Source organism: Anabrus simplex, chromosome 3 (genome assembly GCF_040414725.1).
Source record: "Anabrus simplex isolate iqAnaSimp1 chromosome 3, ASM4041472v1, whole genome shotgun sequence".
Taxonomy (NCBI): domain Eukaryota; kingdom Metazoa; phylum Arthropoda; class Insecta; order Orthoptera; family Tettigoniidae; genus Anabrus; species Anabrus simplex.
Window position 1 is genome coordinate 514,910,227 of NC_090267.1, and position 18,226 is coordinate 514,928,452.

Below are 18,226 nucleotides of genomic sequence, written 5' to 3' on the forward strand. Positions count from 1 at the left end.
CGGGGTTTCAATTAAAAATATGCTAATCTGATTCAAAATTGCACGCAGAATTCAAAAATGTGATCAGAATGTACAAATAATAACTCCAAACACGATAAAAATCTACGAAAATTCACGTCACGCAAGTACGCGATCTCATTGGCCTGACGTCATCGTACAGGTTGACTGAATTAGCAGACGAAATAACACGTAGTGTGCTGTGAGAAGCAGGATACACTTCGCGTATTTCTACTTTACGTTAGTGTCTAGTATGGTTAAATTCGAGGTCTATACATTGGATAATAATCTGAGTGGTATATTTTAGACTTAAAATGAATCCTGCGCAGACAGTGAGGCAGAAAACTTAAAAATGGTGTAGAGTTCCGATGTGCAATAGCACATCGCATACCATACCAAACAAATTGTTTATAAACGTTCCAAAGACGCTAAAACTAGAGAGAAATGGATTTTGGCGAGCTGGAGAAATGCTGGTGATATATCGGAAAAGTCTACAGTTTATTTTTTTGAAGCTTTTAACGTAAGATGGAATTGTTTGAATTTTCAAATCACTTTTCCATGTCAGCTGTTCTAGTGGTAAAACTTTACAGTGCATTAAATAATGCTGATTATTAAAGTATTCTCCAAACCTAACCTATGTTTTGGGTGATCCATGTCAAGATAATAAATCAAAGGGGTTATGAACCATTTTGACAGCTCTAATTCTACCAATATATCTTGGCACGGGACAGTTATGTATGTCTTTATTGAAGAGCTTAATAGGTAAAGAAATTTAGGCTATATCTAAATACTCTATAATGTAACAAAGAATAGGCGTGTACATCATGAAAGGAAACAACGTGAATTTAACAAATGTATAACTCTACACAAAACCGATGCTTGTCTGTTGGGGTCTTATAAGTTAATAATGCTCAATTATAATATTTATCATAATATTAATGAAATAAATAACATAATTGCACACAGGTGAAAATAGTGATGTAGGTGTTTAAAATATTATCCAACTTAGCCTAAGTTTTAGGTTATACAAGCCAAGTCAATAAACCGAAGGGTAAAAATAACGCGCGATTTGGGCGCGCGGTTAGGAGCGCACAGCTGTGAGCTCGCATCCGGGAGATAGTGGGTTTTGAACCCCACTGCCGGCAGCCCTGAAGATGGTTTTCCGTGGTTTCCCATTTTCACACCAGGCAAATGCTGAGGCTGTACCTAAGGCCACGGCCGCTTTGTTCCCATTCCTAGGTCTTTCCTGTCCCATCGTTGCCATAAGACCTATCTGTGACGGTGCGACGTAAAGCCAAAAAAAAAAAGAAAGTAAAAGTCACAGTACCCAAAGACATTGCTGTATTGAACGACTAAAATGTCACCAGGACACTTTTCTTTCCTGATATGCTCAGCTTGTTAAAAGCCAAATGTAATTAATGTTACTGGCTTCACGCCCCGCTAACTACTTCTACGATTTTCGGAGACGCCGATGTGCAGGAATTTAGTCCTGCAGGAGTTATTTTACGTGCCAGTAAATCTACCGACACGAGGCTGACGTATTTGAGCACCTTCAACTACCACCGGACTGAACCAGGATCGAACCTGCCAAGTTGGGGTCAGAAGGCCAGCACCTCAACAGTCTGAACCACTCAGCCCGACTTGTGAAAACTAGATGAAGTCATATTTATCTTTATCATGTTTAACTTTTTCCCTCCACAAAGATATTTATTTCTCTTTCATGGGCCCCGGAAGTGGGTAGGCCAGTAGTCCCAACCATATTTTTTTTGGGGGGGGGGGAATGATAGATTATAGCCCTATAGTTCTATGATCTTTCTTTCTTTCCTTCTTTCTTTCTTTCTTTCTTTCTTTCTTTCTTTCTTAATCAGTTTATCCTTCAGGGTTGGTTTTCTCTCGGACTAACGAGGGATTTCACCTCTACCACTTCAAGGGCAGTGTCCTGGAACGTGAGACTTTGAGTATGGTGATGAAACTGGTGAGGAGGGCCATTACCTCGCCCAGGCGGCCTCACCTGTTATGCTCAACAGGGGCCTTGTTGGAGGATGGGAGGATCGGAAGGGATAGACAAGGAAGAGGGAAGGAAACGGCCGTGGCCTTAGGTGCCTGGAGGAGAAGTAGGAAAATACGAAAAACCACTTCGAGGATGGCTGAGGTGAGATTCGAAACCCTTCTACTCAGTTGACCTCCCAAGGCTGAGTAGACCCCGTTCCAGCCCTCGTACTATTTGTTTTCAACTTTCATGGCAGAGCCGGGAATCGAAACCGGGCCTTCGGGAGTGGCACACATTAACCACTACACCACAGAAGCGGACTAGTACTATAATGCTACCTATATGTTTATGTTAGTGCTGAAATCCGATTTCTTACTTTACTAATGCTGAAAGTCCGAAAATGTAATGTTATTCTTTAATAGGAGAATCAGTCTAGAAGGAAATGTTGAAAGTGATGTGATATCTATCCAGGTTCGTTATTATCCTAATACTATGGGTTACAGTACATTGCACGTATATAAAAGACGCCACTTACAAACTTGCTTGTTATCCGCGAATTTCTGCGGCCACAAAAGTCACTATTTTTCAAGAATGATGACATTTACACATGATAGATTGTCTGATTGTGCTGTTTTGAACCTTTCTTCTGTCATTTTGAAGTTATTCGCGATCATGAATAATAAACAATCGGCTTTTAGTAACGGCTGATGCACAACGGCTGGTAAGCTGCATGCGGTACTGGATCGTGACGTCACAGCGCGCCGCTTACGTCAGAGGCCGTTTCACTCGCCTTGCGGAAAGGCACTATTAAATATTTTTTTAATGGTAGAAAACAAGGAAACATACCACAATGTAATACGTTTACGTACTATTTCATTGGTGTACTTTTCAAGAAAATATTTTTGAAAATGATGCATGTTCCCAATTTAAGTTCCTCTGACGTAGAGTTGCAGTTCTCCACGAGTTTTACATACTGAAAGACATGTTCATGATAATTAACCTTTCGCGAAAGGAAATCTCTCTTTTTTTCTCCCCCAAGTAACAATGTTGTGACTATTTATAAGAAATGTCTCCACAGATTTTTCTGAAGCAATATATCTTAAATGTATTTACTAGTAAAGGAAAAGTGAGGAAGGAAGATCCAATTCAGTGTCAGAATCGAAGGTATGTCTGGTATCTTCAATAAGAGGAATTTAAGATTTTTTGTTCCAGAAAGAAGAATTTTTAAAAATATATACACACTTATTTATAGTTAGTTCTGAGTTAAAAGTAGTTCGAATTATTCCCACTGATTTACATATAAACGAGCTTCTACTGCAGGTTCGTTCCATGTTTACAGCCCTTCTACTAACGCAACACGGCAAGGATGATGAAATTTAACCTAGATTTTCAACTTTAGCGAGGATTAACAGTATCTAAAGTGAGCTCTCTATTGACAGCGAAGGCCGCCACGTACTGTAAAATCTAATGAGCAGGAAACTAGCAACAGCAGCAAAATCAATACAACTGCTTCGAGGTTGAAAATAAACCCTAAAAGTACCAACCAGCTCACTTCATAACACAGGGCTCTGCTTATTTAGGTGTTCCCACGTGATTATAGAATACTAGAATAATTTTATTCTCGATAACCAGCGCACAGTTGGCACTAAGTCAAACACATAGTAAAATGACGATTTCTTATACACACGTAAACAAATCAATGAATTTATTAACCAATTATGTAATTATTTTTAAATCATTAAGTAAATAGTCAACTTTACTATGTGATGAAGCGCAGGAAAATGATCTCAGTACTGTTTATTGATGACATTGTGATTGGAGGAAAGGAAGTCCTGCTGCATCTGGAGAATTAGAAACAGTGCGCAAATGTGATGGCAAGAGAGAGATGAGCAATAGTAATTGGGGATACAGATATTAAATTGTGGAGAGAAAGTGAAATAGAGGTGAATTCAAGATTAAATATCGTAATCAAAGCGATGACATAAGGTACGGAGCCCATATTTCGTCCTCGTAGCAGATTTGAACTTGTAGAAATTCAGGAATATTATGGACATGGCTAGAAATTGGTATATATATTACTGAATACATTCTCGACTTACAGGCAAGTTACAAAGAAACCGTTATACCGTAAGGTATTTGACATAAATGTAAACACTACAAAAACTAAACTACCAAAATGTGTTCGTAATTTCGTCCCCCACCACATTTATGAGAATTACAATGACTTTTTATATATGTTTCCTTTCTAACATTACCAAACACTTACCCTGCAATGAATTACTTGACGGCCATTTATGAAAAATGTTTTCTTGGTATTCGTTTTAACATAATCTAACGCCGTTGCTCGTGGGATGTTGAACGTTTCACTTGCACATTTGAAACCCATTGTCTTGTCCCTCACTCATTAATAGCCTTTTTCATAGCATCCTTATCCCACTCCTTACGTTTTCCGGCCTGAAAATAATAATAAACTTCATAAAGAACAAATAAAATAAAGGGGACGAAATTACGAACATTCCCTAATTTATTATAATGACCGCTACAGTAACTCACGCCAACCACCTCACTGCTGCGATTACACGCCAGGAACTACACCACACGACTCAAATGCAGTCCAGTATTTCATACACTTAATTTGAATCCTGCACTAACTCAGCTCAGCGTGAAAAATGAGTCTTCCTTGTACACGGAAACTAAACATGGTGCACACAACCAACTCTCACAACAAGAAGACCGGATGCGGCTACGCGTATGCGCGCGGCAAAACGTTATGTACCGTACGAACCGTGCTTACTGGACACCCGTAGCGGGACGAAATTAGGTGCGGGCACGGAATTTGTCCCCCCTGCCTTAATAATGGCGTATGGAGACGGCTGGTGTAGATTTTACGAGCTGACTCCCTAGAGGCGACTTGCGCGTCTGTAAGAATCAGGTCCTACCTAAGAATAATTCTAATGTTAAAGACTGCACAAACTTCCTGCCCGCGAGCCAGAAGAATTAACTCATGGAGCTTAAAATATCCGACCCGGCAGCGAATCGAACCTGTGGTCTCTTGGGCCAAAGGCTATGGACAAAAACACTGAGGACAAGGTAAATTAATTATCTAAAAGGAGCTAGGACATGGCAAGTGAGGATACTTTGTACAAACAGTGAGGGTGAAATAGCTGAGAAATGTGATAAAGAAGTAGGAGTTCACAGAATAGAAAGAGATCACTCGAGATGGTTTGAGCATGATGAAAGGATGAAGAGACATGAAATAAAATAAAAAATACTGGAGATTGAAGAAGCTCCCCATTACAGTTCTGTGAATGGGTGTTCCTACACTATTATTAAATAGGAGCAAAAAGGTAGGAGAGGCGACTTTAAAAGGAATTATGAAGGCTTAAGTTGGTCAATACGCAATAACGATAACCACCAGCTTGAAGAATAGAACCTAAACAGTGACTATAAATCATCATCATCATCATCATCACCATCATGATTATCATTTAACCCTAACCGATCCTGCCGAGTCCCCAAGCATCAGCAAGTTCGAATTCATGTCTGATCGTTTTATACTCGTTCTTTCGATTAGTGTTTTATTAATCTGACTGAGAGAGTGGTTGTATGAATGTGTTTTGAAAGATATTGCAAATAAAAGAGGAATGTTTGAGTATTTCTGGTTCTCGTTGTAGAGTGAATGGCCATGGAGGTATGATAACTATTGAAATCTAGCTTTTCACAGTAAACGAATCTAATGGACACTCTAACCACAAAACAGCAGGAGATCAGGATTATTTCACAACATACTACTCGACATGATCGTGAAAATGCAAGAATATGCAAGGGATTAATTATAATCGATATCTCGGTATTGTAATCAATTGCAGAAAAAGAAATCACTTTTCCCTTTGGGAAAATCAAATGATCATAAACGAGTCTACCGGTCATGGCCATCCATCAACGGCAGCTAATTTCAGATGGCCATGCATCCATACCTTACATCACAGCCTGCACGGTTGCAATGGTTACACATTTTATCGCATTACGTTACATAAATTTTTGGATGATACCCAGCCATAAGACATATTTATGTTTAAATGAAAGTTATTGATAATTATAAGTGCACAAAACTTGAAAATAGTCTTATAAGGAACCGCTATTGGAAACCTAATTGTAGCAGACGTGCTATTATCGTTCCACCTACGGCAACGGGAGGACACTATTACAAATGCGCTCACACCTGATCTAATATTCTGACGTCTTGCTCAGCGAGAAGATCGAAGCCTGGGGCAGATTTGTCGAGTGACACTGTCAGAGCAGCGTTGTAAGAAACGAAATTTGAGAGCACACTAAGAGGAGTTAAACGATAGTTACAGAAGATATTAGGGCATGCTTCGTCAAAGTTACATCTTCAAGAACGTCCCTTCCTCGATATTATTCGGTTATCAAGCTGACGGTTGCAAGTATCGGAAAGGAGTCCCATGTTGATGCAGGCCTGAAACTAGCCCTTCACAATGAACACAGCAGCAGGCGAGAATATCTGACGAAGCCTATGCATTCACAGGATTGGTTTCCTCATTGCTCGCTAAGGACACGGTTTTAGAGATCCTGTAATTACTATCACTGTCACGCGGTCAGCTAGAAACGAAGGAAGGTTGTCTCCATAAACTATAAGATCTTACAAAAGTGGTCCAAGATCTTCAGCTGCACCCTAACTTTATTATCATTGAATTATAAATCAGTAAACGAGAACTTAAACTCTATTTCATCCTGGTAGGAAGAAAACTCCAAAGGATATCCTATGTAAACAAGAACTACACAGTGTAGTGTAAGTTTAAAAAGTCATGACTCTTGACAATCTCTCCTCCACTTGCCGAAAAAATTCGACAGCCCAAGAATCAGCAATAGAATAAAAGTATTAAAAAATCTATGTACAACAGAAAGGATAAAAAAATGAAAGCTAACTTCTGCACCTGTAAAACACAAGAAGTAGACATACACAGCAGACAAAACAAAACAAAAAACCACATATACGGTAGTGGTAACACAATCACATCACGCGATCCTGAAATCGGCTAGGAGCACGCCTTTTCCTTAGTGACCGCTTCCGTGCTCCTACTGTTTATGCAACTTTATAAACAGGAGCGTTGTGCGGCCTCGAAGTAGCTTTCTACTAGGTAAGCCATTACCGCTTACAAATCCCCTCCCGAAATATTATACTTCCAGAGGGCCATGTATTGGTGTTCAAGCCCAGGACACGCCCCTTGTGGTCGGCAGCAATCAATACACCTGTCTTCACTTCTTGGAATTGTGTAAACAGTCCGCGGCCGCACGGGATTTAATCAAGAGATCAAACTGTGGATGAAGACCCTAGGGAGTATTTACAAGCAACATAAAGCACCTCAGCTGAACAGTCTGAGTAGTAAGTCCCAGGGTCCATTCCCCTATTAGTCGGGGATTCTCACTGCATACGGTTAATTTTTCTTGGTCGGTGACCGTGTGTTTCCGCTCCTCTTAATACAGTGCACTAACAACCATCACTGAAACACACATTAGTGATTACGTACCGCTATACAGGATTGGCGTCAGAAACGGCATCCAGTTGTAAAACTGGGACAAATCCACACGAACTACCAGCCGAGAAATTGGGGAAAGTGCCAGGAAGAAGATATAGCAAGAAACTGTTGCATATCACAAAAAATACAAGGCAATCCTATATTAAAGTCCATTGAAACGCAATTCCCAGGAGAGGATGTTCTGCGACAAATATAACTGTCAGCTAACATTACATTTACGAAAACGATGGTTTAAAATCGCTAGAACACACCAACGTTCTTTAATTACCTGAAGACTTGCAGAGAGGACATTTCTCCCTAAAATATAAGAAGTATTGCATTAATCCCTTCCAAATTCTGGAGGAAAAAAATACTTTCACTTTGAGAATACATTTTAATGCGGTAAAATAATTTTGGATGCACTTGAAAGTCTTTACTGTAGGAGTTATTAACCTGCACAAAAAGAATGATGGCCCATAAAGTAAAGTTATGGCACATATTTGAATTATTAAATGTGTTATGTTGCCCTCTACGTCCCTGTTTATGAACTAAGAAAGACACATAAGCTACAATAAGCATGTACTTTGTCCGAGTTGATGTTAAAAGGCAAATGAAGTCTCGTAGTCTTGCAACAAATAGTTGCTTAGACACAAGCCAACAAATCCCGCAGATTCCATGTCTAGGTGTTGTTAAGGAGCGAGATGTGTTGCCCACGAAGCTGGTGTCAAACGTTTCAAGAACCTGTATATACTTGGTATCCGCCACTAAAGCACTCACCTAATTCCCGCGATGCGCCATGAGAATTAAGTTACAGCACTAAATGATACGGCAATTGTAATCCAATGGAATATTGTTAAGCAATTTTTAATTCCTTCCGTTGGACAATTATTTGCAATTTAAGAAATAAGGTACTGAACTCCTTTGCATTTAAGGGAGACAGTCTATAATTATTAGAGATGGGTTACAAAGACAGGATTTAGTTTTACTCTTGCTTTAACGTCCCACCAACACACGCGGGGTTTTTAGCGACAACGAGGTAGGGAAGGGCTCACAGTGGGAAAGTGACCTTAGGCTTAACTGAGATACAGCCTCAGCATTTCCTTGGTGTGAAAATGGGAAATCATCTTCAGAGCTGTCAATAGTGGGGTTTGAATGCATCATCTACCAGCGCAAGCTAACAGCAACACAGCCCAAAACAACACGTCTCGTACAAAGACAGAAGAGTAGGCATAAGGACCATTTGCAAACCTTACTTCTAGTATGGATCAAGAGTTGCTTCTCGCCAAGGAACACGCTGTAATCCGGACAAAGAAGACGTTTTTAGATCTCGCACCGGGCATGGCTTGTTGTACGACGAACATCCCGAAGAGCTTCCGTTCCCAAGCATCTAACTCGGTAAATCGCGTACGAGTACGTCACACCGTGCGAGTGAATACGTAGACGAGAGACATTATGCGTATCCGTTTGACCGAAGAGCTGCTCGCCGCGTCCAAAACCTTGGAGTTTGAACGCACAACCTCCCGAATGGATTATTATCATTGTTATTATTATTAGTCTGCGTGAAGTGACCGCAATGACTGAGAATGCTACAACCACCCTGCAGGAAGTGAAATATAAATGCAGGCGTTGAGTGCGTTATGGAGACTTCGTGGCTCAGGCGGCAGCGCGCCGGCCTTTCACCGCTGGGTTCCGTGGTTCAAATCCCGGTCACTCCATGTGAGATTTGTGCTCTTTGTTTTGGGAAAAACGGAAGTGGAACAGGTTTTTCTCTGGGTAATGCGCATTTCCCTCTCACATTTCTTTCCAGCAACATTCTACAACATCATGTAATTTGTCAGTAAGTAAGTAACTAATCATTGCCCGAGACGAATGCGACAGGCTTCGGCAGCCGGCACAATTCCTATCCTCGTCGCTAGATACAGCTTCCTTCACTTCACTTTCTTTTTTCAAGTTGCTTTACGTCGCACCGACAGGGATAGGCCTTATGGTGACGATTGGACAGGAAATGCCTAGGAGTGGGACGGAAGAGGCCGTGGCCTTAATTAAGATACAGCCCCAGCATTTGCCTGGTGTGAAAATGGGAACCACAGAAAACAATCTTCAGGGCTGCCGACAGTAGGGTTCGAACCCACTATCTCCCGGATGAAAGCTCACAGCTGCGCGACCCTAACTGCGCGGCCAACTCGCCTGGATAGGAAAGGCCGAAAGGACTGAAATAACAGTGTTATGGTAGTTTAGAGATAAATTCTAAAATTTTCCAACAAGGGATTCCAAAATTTGAATAATTCATTATATTACTTGCCAAATTTCCTTCAAAAATGATGCTGCCATCCTTTTTCAAGAATTCCTGTTTGAAAAGCCAACGCTGTTAATTATATATTTCATCAACCTTTCATTAGAGTTTCCAATTGCCATTGGTTTAATGAAATGCTGGATAATTTTAAATTACAAGGAGTGCATTAAATACTCCCTTCGTTTTATATTAAACTACTACATTTCAATTTCATTCGTTTAATTTTATCATTCAATATTTAATTTTTATTTATACATTAATTAAGTACTAATGCAAGGGAAACAAATTAATGGGGAGAGTTTAAAATGATTAGGTTTGCTCATAAAACACAATCGGTGAAGGGAGCGAAGAATTACTTCAGAAATCCTAAACGTGGGAGCGCAGGTTAGCTACTACCACTGTATCCCTAGCTGAGTCTGGCCTTGCTTGCACTTTCGTCGCTCCCATGCTCAACTCTTGTTCTCTACCGACCCCGACGGTATTAGGTTTACACCCTTATGTTCACGCCCTTCTTCCCTCTCTTGTCCCGATACCTTAATTTTTCAAACCTTCGGACCACTTCCATTTTCCCTCTAATTAGTGTTAATAAGGAGTGGTTACCCTCGTAAAGGAATAATCATCACCACTACTTACAACAGAGAGCAAACAATCTTAACCATCACGAAACTATATCATGAATGTGATTCTACATTTTCTTTCAGCATTCTTCCAAAACTCTACCCTTCTTTCCTTTTACTCGAAGCTGATGACATACAATTTGGAAAATTATATTGTGAAAGTAAATTTACACACCCAATAGGAACAGTGGTACAATCCATGAATTGAGAACTGTTTACATCTCTAGTTTGCGTGGGGGAAACACTGATCAATATCAATTAGCATTCACATACAGGTCTCTGAGATTAAGTAAAGCTACAGAGTCCAAAGCCAATCATGCAATTAGTACAGCTAGTTAATTCCTCCGAGTTTAACCAACTCATGACAAGCGCTCGTGTGTTTTACATCCTTGTATTAACACTCACTGCATGCGGTCTGCTGACCGATGATAATGTGCAATTTAAGCCCAACTGAGAAATAACCAATTTGCCGGAAATTATACACTTCTAACTAAATCATTAGGAATCAGTAGTGTTATTTTTATTTTATTTCTTCTTATAATTTGATTTACAACGCACCGACACAGATAGGTGTTATGGCGACGATGGGATAGGAATGGTCTAGGAGTTGGAAGGAAGCGGCCGTTAAGGTACAGCCCCAGCATTTTCCTGGAGTGAAAATGGGGAAACTACGGAACACCATCTTCAGCAATGCCCACAGTAGGGTTCGAACACACTACCTCCCGAATGCAAGGTCACAGCTACGCGCCCCTAACCGCAGGGCCAATACGCTCGGAGGGTTAAACTGATAATGCTAGAATGTAACTCCTAATACCATGATCAAAGCCACGTGACCTCTCAATTTACATGGAATAGGAACATTGTTTATTACTAAAAGATATGATGCAGGTGCTACTGGAGATCTGAACCGTCGCACAGTACAGTACTACTAAAACAAAATGTTTGCTAAGTTCTTCAGGAGGATAAAGTACTTTCAAGGGTTATTTTAAACCTGGGGTTGAGGGAGAGGGTTACGATGACAGTATAAGTGACGAAAACAGTGAAGAAGGGAGGGGATATGGACCCCACAAACGTTAGCGTTATATGAAGGCGAAATGAAATAGCGTATGGCTTCTAGTGCCAGATTGTCCTAGGACATGTTCGGCTCGGCAGGTGCACACCTTTTGATTTGACGCGCGTAGACGACCTGCGCGTCGTGATGAGCATGGAATGATGATGAAGACGACACATACACCCAGTCCCCGTGCCAGCGAAATTAACCAATGATGGTTAAAATTACTGACCCTGCCGAGAATCTAACCCGGAACTCCTGTGACTAAAGCCAGCAGGCTAAGCATTTAGCCAAGGAGCCGGACTATACGAAGGTGAATGGTGTGTGGTCTCCTAAGAGGTCTTTCGAGTTGACGCCCTTTAGGTGACCTGCGCGGCTATGAGGATGGGGCCCTACCTACGATGAATTCTAATGATGAAGACGGTAAACACACCCAGTTCCCGAGCCATCGGAATTAACCAATGAATTAACCAGCCAGGAATCGAACCCGGGACCCCCTGGACCGAAGACCAGCGCGCTAACCATTTAGCCATGGAGCCGGGCACTGAAGTGATAATACCGCTACACTCGACAGGTAGGAACGATACAGTTTTCGGTGGCGGTAGTAACGGTGTTTGTACAGTTGCCCACGAATACAGCCTGTCATTTCGACCGAGAGTCCTGTAGACGAAGTTCTGTTAGTTTTGGCGGAAGCAGAGCACGATGAGATAATAATAATAATAATAAGAAAAAATAATGTTATTGGCTTTACGTCCCACTAACTACTTTTATGGTTTGCGGAGACGCCAAGGAGCTGGAATTTAGTCCCGCAGGACTTCTTTTACGTGCAAGTAAATCTACCGACACGAAGCTGACGTACTTGAGCACCCTCAAATACAACCGGACAGAGCCAGGATGGAACCTACCAAGTTCGGGTTAGAAGGCCAACGCCTCAACCGTCTGAGCCACTCAGCACGGCGATGAGAGATAAAAGTGGACAGTACGCTATCATACTCAACCCTCCTTGTACAATAATATTCGATATTATTATTATTATTATTATTATTATTATTATTATTATTATTATTATTATTATTATTAAGCTAAAGTTTCCATGTTTCATACTGCGACCTAAAATAAAGCCTTAAGTTGTGTATCATATTGAGCAGGATTTCTTTCTAACAGATCCTGTATAGACCAGATTCGTACATTAAGAATAATTATACAGCAATTTACTGAGTGGAATACTAGGCTGTACACTTCAGTGTAGACTTTGTAAAGGCCTTTGATTCGGTAACAAGAGAAAGTATGTGGATGGTACTATAGCAATATGGTAAAGCAAAGAAGATAGTAATTATAATCGAAAAGTCTTGCCATCAATATGCAGTAAAAGCGAAGTTGTAACGAAGGCCATCGAAGCACAAAGTGGAGTAAGAGAAGGTTTCGTCCTGTCACCTATCTTTCTTCTGATCACAGAAGCTGTAATGAAGAAAACCGATACAGGAAAAGGAAAAAATATATAGTGCGGCCTCAGAGACAGATTTGTGAGATCTGGACTTTGCTGATGGTGTGTGCTTATTAACAGCATCGTACAAAGATGGCAGAACTAAGAGCTGGTGAAAAAAAAAGAAAAAAAACCAAGAAAATTTTGGAGTACAGCTCGATAAATTAAAAACTAAAACCATGATATTAAATACCAGGATAGAGGTGGAAAATGAAGCTCTAAGACAGGGATGGCGAATCTTATTAGTTTCTACTGTCCAGTGTGCCACCGGTGAAGCCCCTCACTTTACTTCATTGAGGTATTACATTGCATCATTGCATTATATTCGACTGAATGTTTAATGGTTTTATTTGGGAACATCACTGAAAAACATAACTTATTTTTAAAAACAGATGAATTTCTAGAATAAGGAATTTTTTTTTGCTTCAACCAAATACAATTTGTAAACTAATATGTTCATTAAACAACTTTACTAAAGCGTATTATTACATGTTAGTATGTTGTCTGATGTGCCACAGAAGTTGTGGTCACATATCATCTAGTGGCACCGGTCTAAGAGATGTGGAACTTTCTACCCACTTAGAAAGGATGCAGAGTACGATGTACAACACATGCTCTGTATCCTACCTGGAAGAGCAAAATAATAACCACAAAATATAAACTGAAAATTTTCCGAAGCAATGTCGAACTCAACTTTGTTATATGGATAAGGATCATGGAAAATCACAAAGAGATATCACCTTTCACAAACAGGTGTCCCACAAGGGCACTAAATAAGTAACGGCTGGAGGTAATTACAAACGAACATCAGAAGAACAGATCAAAAATCAAATTAAGAAGAAAATGTTAGGACACGCACTCAGAAGAGCAGAGAAACGAGTACTTGATTGGAATCCCCAGAATGCTCGGAGAAGGAGGAAGACCTAAATACTCTTCAAAACGTTCCATCGAGGATGAGGATGGAGAACAGGGAAACAGCAGAAGAGAAGTGAAGAGGATTGCAAGCAACAGAGTGAGATGACACGACTATGTTCCATTGGGAACTAAGTGTACACATTCATTTTACTTCAAACGGTGTTAAAATAGTACTATCGGTCACTATTCAAAATAATAATGGAAAAATCTTCTCCGTACTGTGGGACTATGGGATTAAGGGTAGATTATTAAAATCAAAGGCATTTATGTTGTCATTTGGGCTGCAGTGAGAATTAACAGTAAAATGAGTTCTTGGTTGAAGGTACTTACAGGGGTTAGATACGACTCTAATCTTTCAGCTTTGCTGTTCTTGGTATTCATGGATCATCCGTTGAAAGGTATAAAGTGGCAGGGAGGGATTCTGTTGGGTGGAAATGTAGTAAGCAGTCTGGCCTATGCCGTCGATTTGGTCTTAATGGCAGATTGTGCCGAAAGCCTATAGTCTAATATTGTAGAATCAGAGAATAGGTGCAATGAGTATGACTGAAGTGGTGTCAGTAGATAAGAAAGGTAAGAGAATTGCTTGTCAGATTGGGGAAACACAGCTGGAACAAGCAGATCATAATAATTTCAAGCATGTATTCTCCCAGGATGGTAGTATAGTAATCAAGATGCAGTAAAGCTAATCGAGTTAGTGCGATCAACAGTATTCTGGAAGAAGGAAGTCAACTCCCGGCCAAAACTTTGACACCGATCTCTTTTCACAGCAAGTTTGACTTACGGGAATGAAAGCTGGATACACTGGGATATCTTACTCATAAGCTAGAAGTAAGAGGCGTGAAAATAGCGAGAATGACTGTTGGAAAAATACAGGTGGGAATAATGGCAGGAGGGTACTCTGAATGAGGAGATAAAGGTTAGTTAGGAATGAATTCCATGGATAAAGCTGTACGCATAAACCGACTTCAGAGGTGGAGTCATATGAGGCGAACAGAGGAGGATAGATCACCTAGGAGAATAATGGTCACGTTCATGGAGGGTAAGAAAAGTAGAGAGAGACGAAGACGACGATGGTTAGAGTCAGTTTCTATTCATTTAAAGATAAGTGGTATAGAAGCAAACGAGGCCACAGAACTAGTTACAAACAGAATTGTGGCGGCAGTTAGTAAAATCACAGAGGCTTGCAGACTGAGAGGTATAACAGTCTATAAACAAGATGTATGGCAGTATAATAATAAGTAGCCACGCTCTTGCTATAGCAGCACTAGCTACTGTAAATAAAGGGCTTTTGATCACCCATCGATCACTCGACTCCACAGTAATCCTACAACGATACCTTGTAAATTGAATCAATCCAATGTAAGCAAACTTGCATGGGAAACCAAAGCACACAAACGCCAATCCTAGGTCACATACGAAGGAGTAGATTGCTGCTCTGTAGGAAACTGATCTTCCACAAAGCCTTCAAACTTAAACAGGTACTTAAGGTGTGAGTGGGTGAGGGACCCACGCCCAAACAGACTCTCATACTTCGTTAGTAGAGGATGGCTTTAAAACAGCGACAAGTAAAGGTGCGATCCACGCAAACACGAATGTCTCCTGCTGGTAAGACACCAGGGCGCTTTTGATGACCTAAAAATGTTTTAATATCCAGTAAAATGAACCGAAAACTTTTGAAAAATGACAAATTTTAAATTAAATTTTACAATCAAGTTACTAATCGAGTTGGTATGGCCTATATTTATGATCTGGGCGTTATAACGAGCTGTTGTCATGTCAGGAAAACAAGGTGAAATTCTTTACGTTTCACAGAGAAAATCTCGACGAGGAAGGCTTCTCCAACTGGAAGTGAACGAAGTTTCTTTAGTCCGTACATTGTGAAGATACGCAAGTCTCTGTATTCACTCTCACTTAAAGTTGTGATAATATCCAATATCACATCCTTCAGTATCCTCAAACATGTAAGAAAATGACTCAATAAGTATAAAATGGACGTATAATTTTAGAAAATGACCTAAAAATACAAAATCGCAAAAAATGACAAGAAATGGCCTAGAATGTGGGAGCAATGTCTGTTGTGAACCAATTAAAAGATGCTACGTCATCAAATTCCTAGCCCTGGTGATCATCATCCCATACCAGTTGGATATCAGATCACTGTCCGAGGTTCGATGCCCGGAATAATCATCTCTGTTCTATCCTGTCTTCTTTGATCAGCTCTATCAGGCTGTGTTATTTCGGGAAACGTGGAGAAAAAATACGGTGGAACATCGATATCTGGAATGACCTCGGGAGTTAAATTTTATTTCGAATTATCGACATTTCCATATATAGAGAATACCGTTTTGAGCACGTTTAGCACATAATTGAATCATATGTATCTACCGGCTTATACTGAACACATTATTTAAAAATATACAAATAAACTCTATTTTAAGGGATCACGTTAATAATAGTAACTTTTTTTAAAAAGACAGGATGCAGTACATACAGTAGTGAAACAAGAAACATGTCTGTTATCACCTTTCGAAAAAATCCGTTAGTCTTCTCTATTTGTTACTGTTAACCTTCATCTTGTAACTTCTCGTCAACACCACGCAGCCGAGATTCGTAAATGGAGTTCGTCATCCGCGACTTCGGGGGGTGCTTTCGTACGTGACCGGTAATTAATTCACACCCGAGGAACACCGAAGCTTCGCCGATTTTCCGATCATTAGAAGATTTAGTTTTTTCCTTTCCGTCATATTAGCTCCCAGCGTCACTGTAAAACTTTCTTTACATGTTAGCTGTTCCTCATCAACCACAAATGTACTGCACAAAATTCAAGTTACAGAAAACTTTTTGCTTCAAGGGAGGAAATGTTTGCTTCGAGATATCGAGTAATGGAGGTTTCAAGATCGACTGTATGCTACTTTCCTGTTATGATCTCCTGGCACAACGGAGAACGTGGTCTACCCGTGAGGTCTGCCATATTTTGCGGTACATCCATAATTTAACAAAGCAACTGTGGCCTTAATTACCGTACAGTCCTGGATAGAAAGTGTGCAACAACAAAAACATGTCCATGGCTGCCGACAGAGAAGTCCAACAACTCCCAACTTCTATAGTAAGCAATTTATAACCGTGCTATGGGCTTCGGTGGCTCAGGCGGCAGTGTGCCGGCCTCTCACCACTGAATTCCGTGTTTAAATCCCAGCAACTCCATGTGACATTTGTGCTGGGCAAAGCGGAGGCGGGACTGGAAAATGGCTGTAGATTTTTAAAGGTAACCGTGCTTAACGCATTTTTTTGTGCCGTATGTAGCAATAAATGGTCATCTACACACAGAACAGTGAAATCCCACACGACAGGATAAACGAATTGCTTTCGGGTAAAATGTACTGGAGACCAAGCGAGGGATATAGCGTGGAGAGAGTTCAGCAGGTCAGCACGAGATGAATCTTGCATGCAGTTCGTATTTATAGACCACGTCACCTCCCACCACCACACGAATACAACAGCGTAATGCACTCTGCAGTGGAGCCCGAGACACGTATTGACATCCTCCTCAAAATGAAGAGAACACACACATCTTCAGTATTCTAGCATAGTCCAGGGGTAGCAAGTCTGCCTCTTACAGGCGGGGCCTGGGTTCAACTCCCAGTCAGGTCAGTGAAAATAACTGAGAGGACGGTAAAATAGCGCCCCGATCTAGAAAGTCAGCAATAACTACTAAGTGGACTCATTGCGCTGATCATGCGTCACTCCGTCATCTGCAGGCCTTCGGGATGAGCATCGGTCTCTTGGTAGGGCAAGCCATGGGGTTTCCTGTTTCTATTCTCATGCAATGTATATAGATTGCCAGAATGTAACGATTACAACTGTTTCACGGGTGAAATTTCATTTGCGTCAAACGTAACGATTAAGTTACTAGAAAGTATTCACTGCAAGTAATTCGGTTACTTTAACTCAAACACTTTCTATACACAACGCTCATAATACAGATGTTTCGAACCGTAACCGCCAAATCTAAGTACCCTCTTCCAAAGTAAGAGATAATTCTGGGAAAGAATGCAGCACAGCAGAGTAAAAGCTCTCAATGTTGGGAACTCCAGTTAACAAACGTTATGTAGCTGCCTTGTGTGCAGAATGTGTGGGCCAGAAAATAAGCAGCGAGAAGTAAGAAACAAAAGGCTGTCAAGCTAGCCCATCAATCTGCTGAGCTATAAAGCAAAACACTCGCGTAATGAGCGAATATATGCTTTTCTTTCTCCGTATAAATCCAGGGTACACTAAATACTTATTTAGGCCCATTTCGGGGACGACCCAGAAGTGCGCAAAACCATTCTTAAATTCGGCTCAGG